The sequence below is a fragment of the Eretmochelys imbricata genome, chromosome 1 (genome assembly GCF_965152235.1).
Source record: "Eretmochelys imbricata isolate rEreImb1 chromosome 1, rEreImb1.hap1, whole genome shotgun sequence".
Classification (NCBI taxonomy): Eukaryota; Metazoa; Chordata; order Testudines; family Cheloniidae; genus Eretmochelys; species Eretmochelys imbricata.
This window is the reverse complement of record NC_135572.1, coordinates 196763179-196787434: the sequence shown is the minus strand read 5'-3', so window position 1 is coordinate 196787434 and position 24256 is coordinate 196763179. Positions and strand designations below refer to the sequence as shown.

Sequence of the window (24256 nt, the reverse complement as noted above, 5' to 3'; positions counted from 1 at the left end):
AGTCTAACTCAGTCTGTCACATAAAATTATTTATGAAAGTCAGAAAAAAGTTGGAAACAAATAGACTGGCACAAACTGGATTGTTTAAGTTAAAAGAACTGTGCAAAAGTGTCTTCAAGGCTCCTGGTAAGGTCACAGGTTGGCATATAAATAAGCTCAAAGATGGGAGAAAATGTGCATAGTTAAAATCATCAAAATGAGTTTTGATTGGTTAATGTCAATGGATGAGGTTGTCACCCTGTCTTGGATATATCTCATCTTGGGGGCACTTTGTGGAGTGGGTGAGGACACAGAGGCTGAAAGGAGTAAACTTTACCATCATGACTGCCACCCGCATCGTGTCCTGACAATTTGGAACCCATCATAACACCATTTGGCCTGCACCACCTTGATTATGAAGGGTGTCCTGGTAAGACTGAGCAAGTCTGTATCTTTAATAAAAGGTTGAAAGGATTATTAATGATGGTTCTTACAAGGGGAGTAAGCCAGCAATACCTAGACATGAAACCCCAGAGGGCACCTAACTGTTTCGTGATGTAAAAGTGACCAAGGATTTTCACTTGCTGGGCCTGAGACACCTATCAACACAACAATCCCCAGTCTCCTCTTTCTGATCTCCATGGGGCCTGTAGTATTTTTGATTATGGGGAACTGACATCTTGACATGGCACTTTTTCTGCTGGGCAAATGCTGTATTCAACTCAGTTTTCCTGGAGGGTTTCCCCAGTTCAGAGCCTTTTGTAGGAGGGAGGCCACAGAACTCATGAGATCTAAAGACACCACTTGCTAATGAAGAAATTGGTAAACCTACCAAGACCCCCAAAGTGGATTAGGATAATAATGAGTCTGGTTATAGATGAAGGAAAGAGAGAGACTGGGTTAGGAAGGGGCACTTATCTAACATTTTTCAGACCTAAAAGATTGATCTTCAGCTTGGTGCTAGCTGCGGGTTCATTTTTTTCCCCAACCAGTTCAGGCATATTTAATTTCAGAGAGGTTGTGTAAGTTTCTGCATGAGCATTTCAGTACTTTGATAGCAACAAATCATCTTGTGTTAGTGACTCGGAGCTCTGATCATTTCTTTATTCATATTTCATGATTCATCCGGCCCCACTTCAAAGTGAAAAGACAAAGGCAAAGAAATATCTTATTGCCAACTAAATTTGCTTCACAAGGTTCAACCATATTGCATTAAAGGAATTATATAAATTAAGCATGATTATGGTATGCCAGGTGTATAATTAGTACTATCTGAGCCTATTCATATGAGCCAGCTTCTTAGTGTTCTAATTTATATCTGATCTGCCAGGCAGGAAATTTGCATGCTGTAAATGGCAACGCTTTACAAAAGGTGGCTAATCATTAAAAAAAAAAATCCTTTGGCATTTATTGTTCGAGAACTCGGTTGGTATTAATGTGGCTATAATTTGCAATTCTGAAGAATGTTCTTTGCAATTTAACACAGATAAATGACTATTTGTTGTTAAATGCTACTCAACTTTTCTTTTAGCAGGATGGGTTGCTATTGTACAAACTGATGAATCTTTCTTTGGTGAGAAGATAGGTCAGGTAGCACTTTAAGGCTGAAACCAGCAACTGATAATTTAGAATCTCTATGTTGCAGAGTAATGTGAGGTACTATTCTATTCCTAATTGGCCACCAGATAAAAACTTTCATGTCAACCTAGCAGGAGTATCCCCAGCTACTTGTTATCCCTGAAGATTTAGGATACAAATAGATGACTTTATCTTTATGGACAAAGCAAGGTATAATTGTGAAGTTTCACAATTAGGGTTTCACAAACAATAGATTCCACAACTCCACATTTAAGAAAACTGCCAGAGAGGACACATTGCTACCAGATGATATGTGGTATCACACTGAATTGCATCAATGTAACTTTCATGGTATCTGAAAAAGTTCAATAATCACCAAAAAATAGGCAGTAAATAGCCTGTTGTCTTTTACAATGGAATTTGTTTAAAAAATCAGAGCAATAAAGGACACTATACTTGGATTGAAAACAACAATTTCCTCTATAATTGATTTCTGATTCTAAAGAGTCTAATCCAGTGATGTCCCCAGGTAATAATTGCAAAGCACAGATCGTGCCAAACTGAAAGATAAGTGACTGAAAATGTTGACATGGTGGATTAATAATCCATCTAAGAAATATTCAGACTTTTTCTGTGTGATGATACTCTGTCTCCTCTCCAGTTTTCTAGGCCTATTTGTCAGTGCTTAGCCTTTTCTCCCAGCATGCTGTAGCCCAATCATGTTACAGATAAACTGTGATGTTATTGGTTAAATATTTGATATGCTTTTTGGGGGAGTGGGATGAGTAGAGTGTTGACTGTGTCTTGCTCTGGCAGGGTGATAAATAGCACTCACTGAATAGCTCTTTTCCGTCTCTCAGTGAATTTGTGACTTATGTTGTTCATTTAAACGGTTGAGTGAGAGAGCCATGTTTGGAATTTTGGACATTGAGGAAAACCCACCAAGCCAAATAAACATACATTGTATGATGTCCTGTAAACCAGAGATCTGCTTACGTTGTTGTGATGAGGCTCTCTCATAAAAGTTCTCCTTCTGCCTGAGCCTTAAGCTTGTGTGCCAGGAGCTCATCCGCAGAACTAGGGATAAATGAGAGATGGAGTAAACCTCCCCCCCACACACACACACACTTTTTCATAACCCTGGAGGGAAGGCAAGGCTGCACCTTTTGGTAAACAAATGTATATTAAGTAAATGTGTCTGGAAATGCTGACATTGCACCTCTTTCCTTAATAGGAAGTTGAACATTAGTACTGCCAAATCCCAAATGTTTAAAAATAATGAATCAGGCCCCCAAAGCCCACGAGATTGGCTTAAAAATTAGATTTTTTTAAAAATACTTTTTGGGGTTTTTTTAATTTGCTTTCTTGTTTCTGAATCTTTAGAGTGCACTTTGTTCATGTTTTCAAACTTTTGTCTACAACCATGAGGGCTATAAACTTAAGAAAAAAAAACCCCTCTCTCCTTAAATGTCATTTGAGCAGTTGGGGCTTTAAGAAAAACATCAAATACTATGAGACTTGTGAGAATTGGCAACACTGGAGTATACGAATAGTAGGAATGGTTAAAAATTTTCCATCAAAACTATTTTTTTTTGAGGTTTTGAGTAAACACTTGGGGGTGGGGATGGAGAGTAAAAAAATGAGTACTTGCCACAGAAAAGTTTGGATTTTTGTTAAGAAAAATTTACCAAAAAGTAAAAACTTCTTTTTCAGAAAAAGAAAAAGAAAGAGAGCCTGTAGTTTTTTGGCTGAAATGGTACAGTTTTTGAATAAAAAGTCAATTTTTCCCACAGAAATCCTCTCTTCCCCCACTTTCTACCCAGCAGTATTTAACAGTGTAATGCAATGTTTAGTTTGAATGGTGAGTATATATGAGAAGACACGAAGGATGTCTGAGAGCATCTTCCTCCAGTAAATCTCTTGAACCTACCTGCCAATGGTGCATTTTAAAGGTAAAAACAATTTTCTATATGTATTTTTATAGGTCCTGTGATAAGCATTTGTTTGTTCAAATAGAACTGAATGCACTTCACTGTTGTTTATGACTCCTTTAACTCACTCCTTTTGATCCTTCCAATGTGCTAGGGCTGAATAAAAAGAGTTGCATAGTTTGGGGTTTGTTGTGGCCGTTCAAAAGGTTCAGATAAGCTTCGAATGCATATCTGAACAGCATCCAATGCTGGAAGTTTTGAGGGTTGCAAGTGTCTAGTACATCTGTTCTAAAGTCTAAAATGTTACTGAGAGGGATTTCATGCAAAAAAGTCTTATCATTTCTTTTCGTGCAATTTCACTCTCCTTTGCCCCTACCACAAATGTTGCTTCATGCAACATTTGATGTCCGTGCAATAACAGCCATACTAACATATGAAATGTTGATTCCCACCCATCCATACCTTATGTTTATGGTTTAATGAACATATCCACACGGTTTTGTTCAAAATATGTATCATTTAGTGACATTTTTCACAGAAATGAGTACATTTTCAAGCTTGAACAAAATGCAGAAGTGTGATAATAGTTTTGCATTTCATCATGAATGTTTCAAACATCTGATTACTACACATGTTACAATTGTTAATGTGTTAATGAGTCTTTCAATGAAGAATTGTAAATAGCCTTACTTGTCACCAAGAGAGGGGTTGAGCATCCCCCTCGAATCAAAATAAAATTACGCCATAGTCTGCATCCATAGCCGCTGTCATCTTAAAAAGTAAAAAAAAAAAAAAAATCCATGATTTGCTGATTCATATTCTCCCTCCTTTGTCTAAATGAAAGGCATTTTTTATCCAGTGATGAAGACTGTATTTCTCAGCAGAGTGTAGGCGTAAAGGTCAAAGATAAATTCTGCCTGCTGTGATGTTTTCCAGTGCCAGAAATCACATATAATAGTCATTTTTGTTTGCATTATTTTGTGAGTGTTATTTTGCTTGAAGTAAAGATTGATTTGTTGTGTAGCGTCCTTTTGTTTTGGGGCAAGTGGAGAGGTGGGGAAAGGAAGGTTCTTTTGTCTGTATCTGGAGAAGCTTGCAAGGTTGGCCTGGTTTTCCTTTTACTACTACAGCGCTTTCAAAAAAGGCATAGAAGACTATGTATGTGGGGTTATTGTGATCTGGCCAAAGGACTAATGGAAGAGAATAGTGGTAAGAATAAACACTGTTGTCTAACCCCCCGAAGAGGCAATGCCTCTCCAGCTATCACTTTATAGGAGAACTTGAATCATCATCACACCCTAAAAGTCTAATTTCCATTGACTTCAGTGGCTGTGGATCAGGCCTGTGATAGTTTCTTCTGTATTTAATGGTTGCCATAGAACAGGTATTCAAAGCCTGTAACTATAAAATCTATGCCACTGCCACAGAAACAGCAGTAGTGTAATCCTGGTTGTGTCTATGACACAGCTGACACAACGAACATTAGAATGCTACTGACCTGCCATTTCAAGTGACTTCAGGGTTTCATTCAAGATCTCTAATGAGAATGAGTCAAGGGGCACCTGCTGTACCTCTTATGACTTTCCTATTTAGGTGGCTTTGGAGGCATTACTGTTCCCTCCCACATACATGGAAATAGCAAAATTAGTGGTAGTGGTGCTTTTTCCACAAGCCGTGGTAAAGATCCAGATAGCATAACGTATTAGATTATATTGGGTCTTGGTAAATTCCAGACACAACCAGGAAAGGCCAGTGAAACCTGTCTTTCCTTGACCTTGTCTAGTCAGTGGGTTCACAGAGGGCCAGATTGTGTGACTCTAGCTTGGTCTACACTAGGAGTTTATGTCGGTATAACTATGATACTCAGGGGAGTGACACAGTGATACTGACCTAGCCCCTGGTGTAGACAGTGCTATGTCAATGGGAGGGCTTTTCTCATCCGACACAGCTACTACCTCTTGGGGAGCTGTATTACCTACACCAACGGGAGAAACTATCCCATCGGTGTAGGTAGTGTCTTCACTAAGTGCCACAGCAGCGCCGATGCACTGCTGCTGTGCTGTAAATGTAGACAAGCCCTGTGTGAGGATGTGGACAAGGGTCGTATGAGGTGACTTCTTCTCTCCTTCCCTCTTTGTGCCCCTGCATAGTGACTAGATGCAGTCATACTCAGGCCGCTCAGGAAATTCAAGGACTGCTTCAGGCTACTCCTAACAGCAGCACTAGCTTCGCCAGGTAGCCAGAGTCTGGTCTCGCTATCCCCTGCAATGGCCAGCACACCGTGGTTATGAGAACGCATACTGCAAACGCTCTCCTGCTCCTCCCAAAGCAATTGTGCTTCTCTCTGGCACAAGGGGTAAAATTCTCCCCTCCGCCCCCTTTACTCTCAAGCACAGAAAGTCCTCCATCTTGGCGGAGCAGGATTCCCCAGAGCAGGTGCTATGGTAGAAAGCCATAAATTTGCCCTCATAGGACCTCTTTACAAGCCCTAATGTAGGGATGTACCGGGGTGGAGCTAGGACTTGGAAAGGCATGTCAGGTGGAGCCAAAGCATGTAGCATTATAATGATTTTGGGCAGAGCTTCTACCCAAGGGCAGCTTGGGGAGACTGCCATAACATAAACTGCCCCCCAGGGCTGTGCAGGTTATGCCAGGAGCCTCTTTAGCCATTGAGCCACCTTAGCCCCTGCCTCCTATTGGATTTCAAGTTCTATACTGTACTGCACCTGTTAGAGGCACAGTGCAGAATCTCATCCAAGTTGTTTGGAATTTCCTGCGGTGATGGTGCTGATGTGTTACCACCACCACAACCACCTATGGAAACATGCTACATAATTTAGTACAGAAATAAACCTTTTCCAAAGTTATTTTTAACAATGCTTTATAATTTAATGGAGAATGATATCCCTGTTATAGAATTCTACAGCATGGTTAAAAAAACTTATGGAAAAGATCTCATACTCTATTAAATTCTGTATGTATTGTAGTGATTTCTCTACAACCCTCTTGGTTTAAGTAAGTTAGGGGCCTGTCATATTAGAATTCAACGGGACTTAGGCACTTCTGAAAATTTTGCATGCTATCCTATAGGACTTTCTCTATACTATTTAAAGACACAATCTAGCCTGGTATCTATGCTGGATACTTTCAGTAATAATGGACAAATTGTACTACTTACGTGCTTAAAATTAAGGATGTGCTTAAATTAAGGATTTGCTGGATGGGGGCCAGAGAGCTCACCACCTTGCTGGATCAAACTATAGCTTCTCTGGTGGCAAACTAGCATGAGCAAAAAGTGAGGGGGGAAAAAAAAAAGGAACTGTGTCCTACCTGATATCGTTGTGCATATACATGATGTATTCAATTGGTGAAAAGTTTGCGTCTGTTCTGACTCGAGTGTCTAAACTAGCTTGCTCATTCCTAATTTGCATCCCCCTCTGATGGTTTGGTTTTGTATCATTGTTAACTTACAGTGAGTAGCCTATTTGTGACTGTAAGTGTGACAGCTTCTTTAGTTTAGAAGTATTAATAAATCCCTTCTATAGAATACCATTTCTCTGAATACAATGACAATTTGTTAGGCTAAGTGGGCTTTTGGATAAATGGATGATTTTTCAATGCAAGGGATGTGTATTAGAGACATAGCCCAGTTATGGATAATAGGGAGTTTTCGACAAAGGAATTGCAGATAAACCAGGTTCTATTGTAGATATTTATTAAATTGGAGCCTCACAGCTGTATGGTATCTGTAGTACAAGCCCCCAGTAATTTGTTTATTAAGGTTAGTAAACAGAAGACACTTGGCATTTTGGTTCCCTTCAAATACAGTGCTAATTTTGTAAGCAGTTGTCTTTGTTGTCCTCTTTGAGGGTACAGGAAGGACACACAGTCTGCTTAACCCCTTCACAATTATAGGAGGACAATTCTGTTTTCTTCCTTTACTTCAGCAATTTGTCTCATTCCTGTATAGTAAATAAATCCCACGTTCAGCTACAGGACCTTTTAAATGCCTACTGATGTACTCATTGTCCTCAATCAAGAAAAGACCTCACACCTCTCCAGACTTCCTATGTAATTGTCATTCCCTTCTTGTTTTCTTAGCTCTGACTTTCTTTCAATTTATTCATAAGTAATTTCTTATAATAGATTGTATTCTTGTTACTTTCCTTCCATCTAGAATATTACATTCCGTTCCTTTTTTTTTTTTTAAGTGACATTGAATTTCAGGTAGCAACAGAATAGCAGTCAGTTTTACACTATTGGTATGCTTAAACTGCAGCTAGGAGTGAGCCCCCCCAACCCGGGTAGACAAACTTGTGCTAGCTTCGCATGAGCTACACACTAAAAATAGCAGTGTGGATGTTGCGGCTTGGGCTTTTAAACCCATCTGACCCTCCTGGGTCTGAACTCAGGTGGCTAACTTGAATCTCCCCGCGAGGTGCAACATCCATGCAGGTATTTTTAGCTAGACCACTAGACCATCCTAGAGTGGACACTGTTCCATTAGGAACTAGTCTGAGACCATCAACTCACTTCAGATACAACTACTGCTCACGTGGTAATAGCTTTTGTCCAGGATAGAAAAGTAACGAGGATATGCAAATTACCAGTCTCCTGAACTACCCAATTAGATGCTTTAAAATAATAAAACCCAGATGAATATTGATTTATTCACAGTTTTTCTCAGATATTGACAATCTGTAATGCACAAAAGACAAATGTGCTGATATGTTACATTGCTGAACACTGTGATATGCTCATTTATATTACACCAATTAAAGCACACAAGTGTCTATACATTTTAATAGCCACACTCCTAGCAACTCTACATCTTATTTTTCAAAGAATAACTGTGCAGAAATTGCTTGGTTTGTGGACAGTATCTGACTTCCCCTAATTCCATGCTTTTCTGTACATGTTCTTTGCTGCTCCATGAGGACCGCAATATAAGTGAAAAAAAGGATGTTTTCCCATGAGCTTATTGGGACATTCTTAAACAATATGGGGGAATCAAACCACATCTAGAATCCGGTATATGGTCACTAATTTTTTCATCTGAACTGGGCAGAGTATACAATGTAGAATCTAGCCAAGGGGCTGTAGTAGAGAGCTCTGGGATATACGAAAGCATGAGCAAAAGAGATCAGACTGGGCCTTTCAGTAGGCTTGATGTAGTTGGCCTTGTGTTTGCACACACTATGTCCCCTTTATGTTGTGCTAGCAGCAAAAGGGAATTTAAAGCTGCTTTAAATGGGGGGGATCCTGGCATGGGGAATGCTTGGCTAGTTGAGAGCTGGCTATACTTGTTCTACACCACTCTCGCTCAATCCCTTTCTCTCCCAGTGTTAGGAGTCAGCGAGGCCCAGCCACAATGTGGAGTGCTGTAGCAATCCCTGACTAGTGTACAAGGGATTTTTACAAGCTGGCACAATTTAGTGAAGTTCCAAAGCTGCTCTAAATGATGCTGGGGTTGGTGGAAAACTGGCCCCAGGCTTGCGGGGGGCTTCAGATGGCTCTACAGTGTCTCCTGACCTAAGATGCACCCAGCACTTAATTCCATGCAGCTGAGGGTTCTGCCCATATCGTATTCTTGGCTTTTCTTCTCCTGGAACCCCACATTCGGTATATCTCGTGATGCCTCAAAGAAACACCAGAGGTACAGTACAATGGCTTCTGGGTGCTTCTGGGATACCTGCTTTTCCCTTTCCCCACCATTATCATCATCATCCGTTTATGGCAGCACCCACTATGTATTAGACCTTCTTGAAACACTCAAGAAGGACAGTCCCTACTCCAAGGAGCATGTAATTTGAAAAAAGAAGTTAAGGGAAGAAGAACAGCAAGTAGAGTTGGGCAGGAAATTATTTTCCCATCTCATGAGATTCTTTGAGATGTCAAACACCTTTTCTCTCCCAAATTGGGACAACAAGTTGAAATCTAAAAAATGTACATGAACTAATAATGCGGGGGGGAGGAGGAAAATCAGGTCAGTTGAAATGTTTCATTTTGATTATTTCAAAATGTTTTGATTTTAACCTTTTACCTTTTTTGGTATAAATTAACTTAATTTTGAAACAAAAAATAATTTTGAACCAAACCCAAAAACTTTTCCTTTCCAAAATGTTTTGATGTCCTGTTTTGACAATTTCAAATTCTTTTTAAATTGGGAGATTTGTTGAAACCGACTCTTTACTGTGAACGGTTTTGATTTTGACTAATTAGCTTTTTTTAAAAAAAAATAAGTTTTTGTTCAAAAATTCCAAAGTGGTTCTAATAACAAATAGGCACTTTTCCATTTTCTATAATTGCTGGAGTCTCTCTTGAGGTTTTTCATCTAAAGCTGTGAGGCTTCATGCAAACTATGTTTGTTTTTGGTTTGCCTGCCTTTATTACCTACACCAAGTTTCACGTTCATTTTGGACTCAAGCAAGCTACAAAACTCAATGTGAAACTAAGCTGAGCCCCTACATTGCTCATGGTTTTTAATTGAAATCATAGTCATTCTACATTTTCTCATAGACTATGATGAACCAAAACAAGATTCCGATTTTTGTCATAAAAGCCACACAAAAGAAATCAAGTTTTTCGTTTTGGGTTTTATTAATTAGTTTGAGTAATTGTAGTGCTGACTCAGGTTTACACTAAAGAAAGGTCTGACCTGTAAAATTCAGATATGGATCCAAAGGTCTCCAGAGTTTGGCAGTGTTCAGATCCTAGTTTTGTTTGTTTTATCTTGGTTTAGCACTCCATTTTGTATAATCTTACAGTTTGAAAAAGGATATTTTACCTGCTATTTTTCATTGAAAGTAGAAAATTAAAATAATTTTAACTTTTTTTGTGTGTGCATGTGTCATCAAGTTATCCATTCCTATAGAGTAAGGTATAATAAAACATGTAAAATAAATTAGTTTACTGAATACTTCCCCAGGGTTTTTATTGAACTGAACAATTTTCTGTGTGTGGGTCAAAATGTTAGATGTGTTTGTGGCCATATTCTGAAGTTAGATGAAATTACAGAAAATAATACCTCTTGTATTTTGTGATGTACTATTTCAAAACTATTTGTATAAATTGGTGAAAATTGATTTAAAATCCATCATCTACGGACATGTTTTAAAAGTTTAGAGGAAATCTAGTGCAAAACATGCATGTAAAATTCAGCTACTCAAGTGAGGAAAAACTGTTAACTATTGCTTTGTAAATTTCTATATGTAGAGCCAGAGATTTTCAGAAATTTTTGTGAGTGTTTAAGATTTTAATGAGAGACAAAATGTCCCCATAGCTTACCAGTGAACAAAGACGATTCAAGCAAATTTGGGTCCTCTTTGCCAATTCTTTCAGTTAGACCCTCGGAGTATGAGGTGAAAGATTCAGGTTATAATCTCTATAGCAATAGGGTAGAATTCCATTTACATTTTTTGTGAACCCTCTAGAGGAACTCACCATGTTCTGTGTTTTTTGGAACTCCCCAGTATGTATGTAGCTAGGTTTTTGATATATATATAGTTATTTGGGATCCAACTGTAACTATGTGGTTTGGTCATATTGTTTTTATTGTGTGAAAAGCAAAAAAAAAAAACCAATATCCCCACTTCATCTGCGGCAAATTCACCTGCTCTCAGAGCTACAGAGTAGTCTTTATGAGTTCAGTTCCTTGGTGCATGGAGGGGCTGAGGGGAAGAGTGGATGGACATTAAGAGGAAGGGCGAACTTGTAACCTACCCAGCCCAGGTCAGTGATAGAGATGGCACATCCCAATTCAGCACAAAGCAGTTTGCCATGCAGTAGTAGCGTAGGAGCTGTAAACAGAACCCTGGTATTTCAGCCTGGCCCTAGGAGTCAGGGATCCCTTTTGGCCGCAGGTTTGGCAGCAGCATCTGAAAAGCAGGGATGGCTGAACTGCTTTTAGACAATAAGAATCTACCAGCCTGTCATAAATATAAAGGGCAGGGTAACCACCTTTCTGTCCACAGTGCTATAAAATCCCTCCTGGCCAGAGGAAAAACCCTTTCACCTGTAAAGGGTTAAGAAGCTAAGGTAATCTCGCTGGCACCTGACCAAAATGACCAATGAGGAGACAAGATACTTTCAAAGCTGGAGGGGGGGACAAAGGGTCGGTCTGTCTGTGTGATGCTTTTGCCAGGAACAGATCAGGAATGCAGCTCAGAACTCCTGTAAAAAGTTAGTAAATAATCTAGCTAGAAATGCGTTAGATTTCTTTTGCTTAATAGCTGGTAAAATAGCTGTGCTGAATGGAATGTATATTCCTGTTTTTTGTCTTTTTGTAACTTAAAGTTTTGCCTAGAGGGATTCTCTATGTTTTGAATCTGATTACCCTGTAAGGTATTTACCATCCTGATTTTTACAGAGGTGATTCTTTTACTTTAATTAAAATTCTTCTTTTAAGATCCTGATTGCTTTTTCATTGTTCTGAAGATCCAAGGGTTTGGGTCTGCGTTCACCTGTACAAATTGGTGAGGATTTTTATCAAGCCTTCCCCAGGAAAGGGGGTGTAGGGCTTGGGGGGATATTTTTTGGGGGAAGACGTCTCCAAGTGGGTTCTTTCCCTGTTCTTTGTTTAACACGCTTGGTGGTGGCAGCATAGGGGTCAAGGACAAGGCAAAGTTTGTACCTTGAGGAAGTTTTTAACCTAAGCTGGTAAGAATAAGCTTAGGGTGTCTTTCCTGCAGGTCCCCACATCTGTACCCTAGATTTTAGAGTGGGGAAGGAACCTTGACACAGCCCAACACCTCATCTGACATTTTGACAATGGTAACTGTTTCCCCTTCCTTATTTGTTACTTTCAGAAGCTTACAGAAATACTCCTGTATTTCTTAGCTCCGGCCGGGACTGGAAGCAGAAGTAATAAAAATTGTTTGAAAAAGGCTGTTCTCGCTGCATACTTGGCCCAACAGATATCATCGAGCACCAGAAAAGCCTGTTCTCATGAGAGTCGGAGCTCAATTTTACAGACCCAAGAAGTTCAGATGGAATGGAAAAGAGGGATTCTCCTCCCCAGCCTGGCCTTTGTGTGTTGCAGTGTCAGCATAAAGGCACCAGAAAAGTCACTTAGGGGACTGTTCTTTTTGAGGTTCTCCTAGCACAATGGAAAGGTCATTTCTCAGTGGCTTTGTCAACATCCGTATGAAACCACAAAGTTTTGCTTGGTTTCATCACCAAAAAGCTGCTCTTGCTCCTCGGCTTTCATTGTTTTTCAGAATTTTTTTGAAAACAAAATATAGAAGAGGCTACATCAGAACTGAAATTGCTCATAGAGGTTGTTGCAATAAATACATATCCGGGTATGCTGTATTGCTGGGATGTATGGTATTTGTCTTAGCATCAGGACAGACACGATTAAAATATGAAACATTATAAATAGTCTACACTTTGGCTAGATTCACTCTGGCACAAATAAGAACAAATAGTATTGGCTTCAGTGGGATTTGCACCTACCTACACTAGTGCTGAATTTACTCATTGCATTTCCTGATAGGATACAGCATATGTTGCCTACAAAATGTTTTCCGGGGAATGGATTGTATTGATTTTTACATTTCCTTGTGCTATAGTTCACATGGCATGAAGCCCCTTAGATTTCTGTCTTTATAAACATGCATTTTTGGCTGTCAAATGTCATTTGACAGGACAAATATTTACCTGAAATAGCACTGGACATCTTACTAACTGTATCGTGGGAATAATCAATAATGTCTGGCTGAAATTCTAGCCTGCGAGCAGTTGATCCAAGAAATATCCCTTGACAGGGAATCCTGGACAGGATTTATCAATTTTTTTTAATTATAAAAATGTTCATTTTTTAGTTTTGGTTTTTAGACATTTGTGTTCTGTGCACTTTTAATGCATATACTTTTCATATATATTAAGGTAATATTGAAAGATGCCCTCTTTGATTCTAGCTTCCTTAAGAACTGTGGACTAAATTTTTTCTCTGGGAAAATGGTTTAGCGGTTGCAGGGGAGAAAAGGGGACCAGGAATCTGGATCTCTATTCCCATTTATGCCACTTACTTGCCATGTGAGCTTGTGCAAATCAGTTTACCCATCTGTAAAAGGGCAAAGTAATCACTGTCTGCAGCATTGTGAGACTTACCTAATGTATGTGAGATCTTTAAATGAAAGGAAACATTTGCTTGAAAAATAGAAGTGGGTGAATAATTTGTGGATAAAAATCTATTTTGACAAATAAGGCCCCTACACAGTGATCCTCTGTGATCCTCTTAGCCCATATGGACCCCCAATGAAGTCAGAGGTGCTGCATGGATCTGCAACCACACATGACATAGTGTCAGGGTCTTTCTTCATGTTTTTTGTTTGTGAATTGCCTGCGAGCAGTTGATGATCATACTTATTCAAGCCTCTTGTTGGGAGTCTTCAGTATCCAAAATTTTCATTTTTGCTGGGTAGTTTGGCTGGCATGCATGTCTTGTGGTATTGTTTCTGTTGCCTGATTGGAGGAGCATAGCTCTGAGATGCAGGTTTCTGGGGCAAAATTTTCTTTCCTCAAATATTCTCTAATATTTGCTTAAAGGTTCATGTTTCTGGGAATATTCCTGCAAGTGAATTAGAACATTTTCTGAAACCCCCAAAGCCAGTACAATAATTTATTTAAACACATAGTCACATATATTTTATGAGGTGTTAGTCCAGCTCTAAAGCAAAGTATTATCTTATCTTTCCTCCCACCCGTCCTGTATATGGGGCTCCTTGTAGTTGTAAAATTCTAGTCGTGCCTCATGGTTGTTCTGCCTTTTCTCATGGTTTGGAATCTCTCTCCATACTGCATTACCTATTAAACTGTTCTCATATTCCAAACTCATGTATTAGAAATGGGCTGAAACTGCAGAGTTGGGACCCAGCTCTGAACTTCCCCCTTCAAATTGAAGGATTTCCATGTTCAGGTTTCTGGCTTGGATTGTTAGGTACAAGCTGTCAAATTTTAGACATTTGCATTCAAGTCTCAATGCTGACATTTCTGTGGAATTCTGTGAGGTTTGTGAAAATGCAGTTGCCACCGACAAAAATCTCTCTTTTTGCAACAAGACTGAGGGCAGCTACTATAATACAGTATGAATAAAAGGGCCTGCTTCTGTTCACACACTTGTTTTACTATATCGTAACGGCCAGTGCAGTTACTCCTCATTTACACTAGTGTAAGGGATATCAAAATTCGGCCTAATGTTTTATAAAGTGTAATAGAATATGATAACTTTTCTATAGGTTTTTAACCATTCCATCGAGTTGAATAGAGAATTATATCCCATTCCACAGGATGATTGACAAAAAAATCCTACAGTTCTAGATTGTTGTTGTCTATTAACTTCTTGTAAGCTGTTAGAGGAATATTTCTGGGATGAATCTTTTTTTTTTTTTTTTTTTTTTTAAATTCTGGAGGACTTTATTGTAAGCATTGCTTGAGTAATTCTGTTTCAGATAAGTCTGTCACTACAGGCTGCTTAGCCCACATGTTGTCAGTTGTAGAATCAAAGCTTTGCACAGCCGCAGATTTTGATCTTACTTAAACCAGTATAACTCTGTGGAGTTGCACCTGATTTACATAAATGTGAATGAAATTTGAATCAGTCCTTCTGTATATATGCTGCAGACTCATTTTCCTTTTGTTTGAAGTATATCATTTAAACATAGTCAAGACCTGTAATTAGCCTTTAACAATAGGTGAAAATGTTCATGACTGAACACATGAAATTAAAAAAAGGAATATTTTAGACACATAATCTCCAAAACAAATGATTTATTATCTAATTATCTCAAAGTAGTATTCAAATAATTATTTAGTAATATAGAAAATTTGAGTGAGAATTTTTAATAACTAAGATGCTCAACGATCTTGACGCTTGGTAAAGATTAGGAGGGATTAAGATTTTAAAATTCTTTTAGCACTGTCACCATCCTTCTGAAAACACTAAGGATTCTCTAGGTGTAAATGCCTGAAAGAGAATATTAAAATAGGAAGAAATGATTAAAGGTAGTTAGATATGGAAGGCTGTAATTTAGCACAGTGAAGAACAGTGTATTGCCAGCATGTAGGTTACACTTTTAAAGCTGTAGACTCAATTCATCAGTGTAAATCCATGTTAATTAGATATGGGAGGGCATGGAAATATTTAGATAGTAGGATTAAGCTTTCTTTTTATTTCTGAGGCTCGACAAGCTCACAAGCCTAAAGACAGCTTAAGTATGTCCAAAAGCAGATCTCCAAAGCAATTAAAGCACTTAAACTTTGTACATTTGTCTCTTTCCACAACTAATCTTGCTTCAGGTGAAACAAGCCCATATATAGGTATCCGTGTTTTGTATTGCCAATACCCAGGTATGATTTTCAGCCATAGCCTAGCATTGAGTTTATGGGCTTCTCTGAACCAACTTACAATTTTTGTCCCTACTCCAGAATTTACAATGAACAATTTACAAAGCATGGTGGTTGTCTTTATTCTTTGCAATGGGTCTGCATGGGTGTAACAAAGAGTACTCACTTTAAAGTCACCTTTACATCCCCAGAGCAGTGTAAAGGGACCTTAGTGTAAATGAGACTCAGGTCTATTAGTCCAACTTGTGTAAAACTGGTATAAGAGTGGAGGATCAGTTTATAGGGTAATTTAACAACCCTATTTAATTTCTATACTTGAGTCCTACTTGTTTAATTTCTACTTAAAATCGATAGGGCTTACCACTATGGATTTCTTTTTCTCAAAAGCAAACAAACAAACAGCAATTAAATGTTAAAATCAATATTCATATTATTGATATTACAGCTAGTTGGAACATTTCCATCTAAATTTTTGTTTAAAAAAAGGGATGGAGGAGGGAAAATAAATCAGAAAAACGTGCAAGATAGTTTAATGCCATTTTCCGAGCAATTTTACAAAAATGTTTAGGCTAAAGGTTAAATTAACTAAAAAATTATAATTAATGGTATCCTCTCCACTGTATGCATGATAATGAAGTCTTTTGTGGTATGATCAGATACAATTGTGTAATATAATATACAATTTTACAAATTTAGTATATATGTATATATATGAGTTAGCTTCACAGTAATGCAAAAATCAGATATACATTGGATGATGTTGAATCAATATAAATTAGGATATGTTTTGATGTTGCACTAATTTAAATGTAAATAAATATATCTGTGCTGTACTTTATACATACATCACATACACTTTATGTGTATCTGTGTACATACACTGTTTTGCCAATATACAGCATTTGCCATAAAGCTCTAAACAACATGAAAATTGCTGGGTTTCATTTAAAATTCACCACTTGAAGATTGTGTGAAATCACACAGATTATAATTGAAGAAGATATTCATGTAAACCCATGTGAGGTGAAATTGCTAAATTTTGCACAGCTTTGCAAAAGATATCCTTCAAAATAATACCATAATCATCATCATTCTAAACATCAAGCTCGTACTGAAATCAGCACTCAGGACTAATGTGTTGAGGTTAAGGATATTTACTAACAAGAATAGAAAAAAAGAAGCTTTTAAACCAATTAACTTTTAAACCAATACCTTTTTTATAAATATTATTTCAAATGTTAGTAATAAACCTGATAGAAAAACTGTGTTGAAGTATCAGTGAACAGTGTCTTACAGGATGTTTTGTTTTTCCATGTCTAGCAAGAATAATTCTGTCACCTCGTGCTCCTTCAGTAAAGTTCCCAGCTATTGAGAAATTAAATGTAACATACAGTATTTCTTTCTGTGCCAGTAGTATTTACGCAGTGATTATGGGATAACATGCTATGGTTGAGTTTTGCGTTGTCATCCCAGAAATTCTGTCAATCTTGGGAGCGTGTACTTTCTTTGTTTGTTGCCTAAAACAGTATTACCACAGTCCCAGCACTTTCTGTTGTTAGCACTAGGGTAACATTGGGGAATTTCATTATTTGGTCAGAGAGGGGGGAAAATGCAGATTAAATTCTTAGACTTTCCAACTGTGTTTGCCATCAGAAAATAGGGCCAACACCATCCTTACTCCTAGACTACAAGATTTATATATAATGATTTTTATTTGGAGATAATTCTAATCTGAACCCATGTTTTGCTTCAGAGCTTGGGTGCAGAGTTTTGGTTCAGGCCTAGTGTAGGTTTTGTTACAGTTCTAACTAGTTCTGTTAATCAGAAAGTTGGGCATTTGTCTGAATAATCATCTTGGTTGACTTGTGTTGCCTATGACAATCCACAGTATGGAGAGGTAGGGTCCAGTGGCCTAAGCATATGCCTGGAAGCTACTAGTTCCTGAGTTCTAAGCCGATGAGTCTTTCTGCAGTTTGGACAAATTTTCACTTAAATACTCTGCCTCACTTTTCTCCATCTAAAGATGATGATGTCTGCCTAATAGGACTGTTGCGTGGCTAATTGTTTTTAGACAATAAGCAATATACAAGTTGTATTTGTTAACCTGTAAATAATAATACACTTATGATGTCTTGAGAATGCTAAGGACTAGGTTATGTGAAGTCCCTGCTTGGGTGTGCAGGGTCAGAGTACTGCATAAGAAACTTCCCCCATCACTGCACAGCTGCTGAAGGGCTGCACAGAACATCAATCCCTGTGCTCTGGATTGCTTGCTCTTGCTAACCCCTGGGAAAAGGAATATTTTTGCTATCTGTCAGCTTAGTATATGAACCATGTGGGTGCTCAAGTGCATATAATTTCAGTTTCCTGCTGTGCTGTGATTTGCACATATGACCCTTATTAGCATTAATGGGACTTAAATATGTACATGTTCTGTTTTCCTATATTTGCATGGGGATTGTCACAGGTAGCTCTCATTAATGGTAATGAGCCTTATCCATGTCCATTCTACCCATGCAGATAGGAAAATTTCCCTCTCCCCACTTAAACTTTAACACTTACGGAAATGTTCTATAGAAGTTCAGAGGGTAATGACTATTCTTTAGAATTTTTCAGACAACCAATAGAATCTGTTAGCAGGAATGTAAAATTCTTATCGAAATTCTGTAGAAAGGATACTAAATTTTGCAGTTTTTAGAATAACTTTTACAGTAACTTATTACATTTCCATAGAACCCTGTTGGTTTCACCCCTTTTAAAATCTATAGGAGTTTTCCATAGATTTTAAAAAAGTTAGAAAATAGTGGGTTATTTTCTACACCTCATTAATGGGCTTTAATATGTAAACGCTGATCTATGCTGAGAGATAAAATATTAATATAGTTGTTTCAGTCAGGTTTTGATGTAATGTCATTTGCTTGCTTCTGATTGTAAAGAAGAATAGATTTAAGGAACTCCAGACAGACCTATAGTTTTGAGTTTTTTTATTATTGATGAGGATGGTCAGGACGGGAATGTAAAACACATTAATAATATGTGGACTGGCTGGGTATGTTCTTTCCCTCAAAGATTTCTCATTCATTATGGGCTTGAACCTGTAAGGTACTGAGAACCATTGGGAATTTAATAGTGTTGATGGTACTCAGCCTCTCCTAGGATTAGGCTCATCCGAGAAAACTGAGGCTCTCTCATGTTTCAGGAACAGAACATAAAAGAAAAACCTTTTAACTGAGATGGCCTGAACACTTAGAAACTGCACAGGCTCCTCATGCAATGCACCAAGATCATAACACGTTAATAAACAGAATCCATAGTGGAAAACACCAAAGAGAGAACAAATGGCTTGCCTATCGATACAAGATGAATGGGAAGAAGGAATAGTGCTCTAGAGAGAAAAAGATCATTAATGGCACTTTGCTGGCTCAAATTGGCGTACTGAATCTTTGACTTTGGCATCTTTTACCCTCTGCAGTTTACTCAAGTTCATTGAGACTCCTTCACATGGCTCATGCCTTATTAGTGAACCATAGAACTTTATTTTATTTTTGTGCTGAAAGCATAATAAATAGACACATTCTCTCTCCCTGCTCCCCCCCCCCCACACACACACACACTCACCCCCCTTCATTATTTGGCAGTGTCAGTGTCTGGCTTTGACTTTAATATATATCCATATTTTCAATGATGCTTTGGATAGGTTTTCAAAAGAGAGTGTGCTTTCATCTCTTTAATGTCTTCTCTTTTTATAAAAAGAGAAGACATCTATCAGCCTTTCTGTGGTTGTTAGCATTAGTGCCCCATACAGATGTACTGTGGAGTCCTTTCTGCTGCCACTCCCATCTGATAATCTCTGACAATTCTCCTTTATTTTCTTCTACATTGGTCTCAATTAGCATAAGGAGCCATGACCTTGCTGAGTTGTTGGCACTTGGAGCTGCAGCACAAAGGTGAATTAGAGCTTGGGAACAATGGTACAATACTCAAATTATTATTTTTTCTTTCAGGTCCCCAGTGGATACTGGGAGTCTTCAAGGAGGGTGAAGACTGGAGGGTTCTCCTTTGAAGGTGAGTACAAGGATCCACCCACGGCCCTCGGTAGCCTGATCCAAAGTTGGGTAAATATAATTGTAAGTTGGGACAGGTTCTTGTCCCAAAATCAGGCCCAGTAAGATTATTGTAAAGTTATCATATAATTTGGGAACCCCGATGTGCAGAGGTGCAACACTCACACTATAAGAACTCTTTCTCTATATATAAATATGTGATTTATTAATAATTTAGCAAAGATTATGCACTCACTTAAACTTAACAAAGCAGACAGAGATAATACAGAAAGTACATTTGGATGTCCATACTTACACCCTTATCTTTCATACTTAACCATTATCTTTCTCATCACCGTCATCGTCCTTATCTTCCCCGGTGGCCATCATTCTGGCCCCTCCCAAGGTCTACATCTTTCCAACCTATCTGCTGCCCCTGGGATGTTACTTTTATAGTAGGTTACACTGATGCTGCCATGACCAATGCATATTCAATAGAGGTCCTTATTTGTTTTTCCTCCCCTTAAGGTGTCCATATTCTATAGGTTGGTATGCGTATGATGTTATCCATTAGCATACACGTCAATTTGCTGTCACGGCAGCTTTGTGGTCAGAGGTCTTGTCCAGAACTTTCTGGATGCTGGTGTCAGCTATGTTCTGTGCTTGGGTCAGCTGTGTTCTGTGGGTGGCTGATGTCAGTATTCCCCCTCTGGCGTACCGCTCTCAGTTCACTATAACTTATGAGATACTTAAGTTTATCTGCAAAAAGAAAAGGAGGACTTGTGGCACCTTAGAGACTAACAAATTTATTTGAGCATAAGCTTTCGTGAGCTACAGCTCACTTCATCGGATGCATACAGTGGAAAATATAGTGGGGAGATTTTATATACACAGAGAACATGAAACAATGGGTGTTACCATACAGACTGTAACAAGAGTGATCAGGAAAGGTGAGCTATTACCAGCAGGAGAGCGGGGGAACCTTTTGTAGTAATAATCAAGGTGGGCCATTTCCAGCAGTTGACAAGAATGTGTGAGGAACAGTAGGGGGGGAAATAAACAAGGGAAAATAGATTTACTTCGTGTAACGACCCATCCCAGTCTTTATTCAAGCCTAAGTTAATTGTATCCAGTTTGCAAATTAATTCCAGTTCAGCAGTCTCTCGTTGGAGTCTGTTTTTGAAGTTTTTTCGTTGAAGAATTGCCACTTTGAGGTCTGTAATCGAGTGACCAAAGAGATTGAAGTGTTCTCCAATTGGTTTTTGAAAGTTATAATTCTTGACATCTGATTTGTGTCCATTTATTCTTTTACGTAGCAACTGTCCAGTTTGGCCAATGTACATGGCAGAGGGCATTGCTGGCACATGATGGCATATATCACATTGGTAGATGTGTAGGTGAACGAGCCTCCGATAATGTGGCTGATGTGATTAGGCCCTATGATGGTGTCCCCTGAATAGATATGTGGACACAGTTGGCAACAGGCTTTGTTGCAAGGATAGGTTCCTGGGTTAGTGTTTTTGTTGTGTGGTGTGTGGTTGCTGGTGAGTATTTGCTTCAGGTGGGGGGCTGTCTGTAGGACATCAAGGACTGGCCTGTCTCCCAAGATCTGTGAGAGTGATGGGTCATCCTTCAGGATAAGTTGTAGATCCTTGATGATGCGCTGGAGAGGTTTTAGTTGGGGGCTGAAGGTGATGGTTAGTGGCGTTCTGTTATTTTCTTTGTTGGGCCTGTCCTGTAATAGGTAACTTCTGGGTACTCTTCTGGCTCTGTCAGTCTGTTTCTTCACTTCAGCAGGTGGGTATTGTAGTTGTAAGTTTATCTGTACCACAGGTTATAGGCCTCAAGCCTCACACTATCTACTAAAGCCAAATCTTACAGGATAAAAGCCTGTAGGTTCCTTGCATTTCTACTAAATATAATAAAGCAGGATAACAAAGCAATGAATATAATACAGGTAAGCTGGCCCACTGAGCTACACGTCCTTAGGATTTATGGGGCCCTACGCACTATTATTAAACTGGTGCCCCTATGCTCCATTGAGGGCAGTCCCCAGCCCGTACCGCTGACCCCAGTGTGTCGAGGTGACACAGCCACCACCCCTGCCTGCAGAACCCCTCCCCATTGCTGCCACACACCGTGCTTTGTATGCAGCAGATGCTGTGGCAGTGGCTCAAGGCAGGCTTCGCGCTGTCAGATGGGGGCTGCATCTTGCCAGAGCCCACGGCCCTCCTGCAGCCCCTTGCCACTCCTGGCTCACCACGAGTATTTTGATAGGATAACCAAGCAGTAATAACAACAACAATAATATGTGTGTGTGTGTGTGACTGTGTGTTGGGGGACAGAGTGTGTGTTGGGGAGTGTAAGACTGTCTGTCTCACACACACACACAATCTGTATTGGGGGACTGTGACTCATATGAGAGGCAGAGTGTAGGTGGGTGTGAGAGCCCGTCTGTGTGTGTGAGAGACTGTGTGTGTGTGTGTGTGTGTGTGTGTGTGTGTGTTAGGGAAGTATGAGAGACCGTGAGTGCACTGTCACTTTAAGTCCCCACCCTCCGCTTCCCTCCCCGACTCAGGCTGGAAGTTTCGCCTTTCCTGGCCTGGCCCCCGCCAGAGAGCAAGCGGCGCAGGCAGGGTCCAGGGCAGGACTCTGCTCCAGGCGGCTGTGGGGTGGGCCGCTGGGCCGCCAGTGACCAGCCGTGCCACTCTGGGCTCCCTGGGGCTGGGGTGGCGGCTGGAGCCCTCAGCCGGCCAGCTGACAAGGGAGGGGGAGGGGGCGGGAGAAGCCCACCGGCCCAGCACGGGGGAGGGGCCGGAGAAGAGAGGATTCCAACCGCGGCCAGCGAGGGGAATGGTACCCCAAACTTTCCGGTGCCCTATGCAGCCGCGTATGCTGCTTATGCCTAGGGATGGCCCCTGGATCCACCATGCAAGGGTCATGGTATGAGCACTGAATATTTTAAAAATATAACTCAAACTTGCAAAAGCCTACTCATCTGCTACCCTGGCGAAAATGAATGTCATTTAGGGTGGGATTTTGAAAGCTGCTTGGGAGATTTGGATGCCTAATTTCCATTAGTTTTATAATAGGAACTGGGAATTTAAATCCATTAGGCAGCTTTGAAAATGCCACCCATAGTTTTTTAATTTTTTAATGTCCTCGTAACAAGGATTGGTGACTAAATTTGTCTGCAGGCTGGTAAAAGTAACATACAAATAATTAAACTAGATACATTTAATACATAACCATGGTGCAATGTGGTGTGCTGTCACAGTTGTTGTCTGTGTTGATTATGGAGAGTCTTGCCGTACAGTTTGTGAATTCTGGCTGTATTATGAAGCTGTTGTTATGAAATTGTTGTATCATGGAAAGTGTCTCTATCTCTGTGTATCCCCCATTACTGACAAGCCTTTGAGCACTTCTCAGCCAGACCAAGGGCAATAGCCAATTGTTAAGGCCTTACCTGGGGAGAGTAAAAAAAAAATAACTTCATCCTAGGGAAATTCAGTTCTCTCCAACTTCCCTCAACAGGAGGCTGAGGATCTAGAGAGTGGAAATTCCCTAAGCAGGAGGTTATAAAAGGATGCATGGGGGAGGACTCAGGGAGTCACACAGGGAAGTTTAGGCCAGGAGAAGGGAAGGGGACAGGCTGGCTAAGCTCAGGGAAGTTGAACTGGGGTGGGGGGAAACAAGGCTCCATTTTCAGAACACAAGCTGTGCATTGGAGCAGGAGGGCCCTGGATGGCTCCAGATGACCCTGACACCAGCCTAAAGAAGGGGCTGGAGTGTTGAGGAAACTGAGTCAAGGAAACATGTGCATAATTTTTTGTATAGATTTGTATATTTCTTGTAGGGTTGCCAACTTTCTGATTGCAGAAAACCGAACACCCTTGCCCTTCCCCCTGCTGTGAGGCCCCGCCCCCACTCCCTCCCTCCTCCGTCGCTCGCTCTCCCCCACCCTCGTTCACTCGCTCATTTTCACCAAGCTAGGGGAGGGGGTTTGGGTACGAGAGGGGGTGAGGGCTCTGGGGTGGGGCTGGAAATGCAGAGTTTGGGGTGCAGGATGGGGCTCTGGGCTGGGGCCAAGGAGTTCGGAGTGTGGGAGGGGGCTCCAGGCTGGTGTAGGGGGTTGGGGTATGGGAGGAGGTGAGAGCTCCAGCTGGGGATGTGGGCTCTGGGCTGGGGGCGAGGGGTTCAGCGTGCAGGAGGGAGCTCAGCACTGGGGCACGAAGTTGGGGTGCCAAAAACCAGATGTCTGGCAACCCTAATTTCTCATGCTATTAAAAAAAGAGCACTAGTGTTGTAGAAGCTGTGTGTTATGTACTACAGCTCTGTCATGCCCCCTTGAAGAGATAAACCAGAACGCTCACACCC

The 24256-nt window shown here is 40.0% G+C and overlaps 1 long non-coding RNA gene across 1 annotated transcript in view; it reads left to right on the top strand.

The window, feature by feature from the left end:
• LOC144259126 (uncharacterized) overlaps window positions 1-19869 on the top strand; it is a 150945-nt gene extending 131076 nt beyond the window's left edge. Inside the window, exon 4 of the long non-coding RNA XR_013344825.1 lies at window positions 19841-19869. This is a non-coding gene — a long non-coding RNA (uncharacterized LOC144259126). The remainder of the gene's footprint in view (window positions 1-19840) is intronic.
• Window positions 19870-24256: the final 4387 nt, after the last annotated feature.